Genomic DNA, 1,041 nt, shown 5'->3' on the forward strand with positions numbered 1-1,041 from the left:
TAACCCTCCATGGCTCAGCCCTCATCTCTGGCACCATAGCTCCTTTGGAGCCATACTGTCAGGACTCCCCTGTGCTGCAAAAACTACTATGCAGCATAAAGGTAGTAGCTGGGTGTGTCCATACATGCACTGGACTTAGCAGTTGTTTCTGCGCTGTCATTTTTAGTACTTGCTTAAGTTACTGTGCAGTCTCGGCACTGCACGAGTCATTTCCAATGTCACTGAGCTGTAACGTAAGCATCATGGTTCATGTCCTCTGATGCTATGTCACCATAGTAATGAGCTACAGTAATATAGCTCATTGCTACGGTGACATAGCATCCCATGTAGATGCATCCACTGAAATGCAATAGCTCTGTGTTAACATTTTTTAGAGTTTTACTTGGTGTTGGCTTGACTTGTCTGTGTATGAAGCTCAGGGGCAGGATCTGGCCCATGGAAATATCCTAGAAATAGATATAAAAAAAAATCTTTTCCAATACTTTAGGAAAACAAAATTGTCAGTCTAGTTTTTTTTTTAAGGAGGATGTTTGGCTATTAATATGCAGATATAACTCCTTAAGATTAAAGAGCTATGCACATGAATTAATGACAGGATAAGCCCTAAAGGACTCTAAAATTGTGGTAGTGAAGTGAAAATTACTTAATATTAGGCTCATAAGAAACATTGGATTATGTCATATAATGTTGATGCATTGTCTCTAATACCAATTAATCACTTTTTTGTGGCAAATACATAAAGGAATCAAAATGAATTGCTTTCTTAATGTAGCAATATCTTTTATTAACAATAAACAGCTGAGATTATTGAAGGATTTGTGCAGTAATGGGAGCAATAATTTGTAACAAATGAATGTAATCTACATTACTGCAGGATTTTAGTTTCAGGATTTAGTTTAGGTAAATTATAGTGCTATTAAGCGGTTAAAAAAAAGTCATGAAAGGAACAATTATAGATTTCAAATATGGATCCAAATCATGTAATGCAGAAGAAAAAGACAAACTGGAAAGACGAGGAAATAAAATGTGCAACAGTATATA

Source organism: Crocodylus porosus, unplaced genomic scaffold (genome assembly GCF_001723895.1).
Source record: "Crocodylus porosus isolate Cpor-Errol unplaced genomic scaffold, CroPor_comp1, whole genome shotgun sequence".
In the NCBI taxonomy this organism is placed as follows: Eukaryota; Metazoa; Chordata; order Crocodylia; family Crocodylidae; genus Crocodylus; species Crocodylus porosus.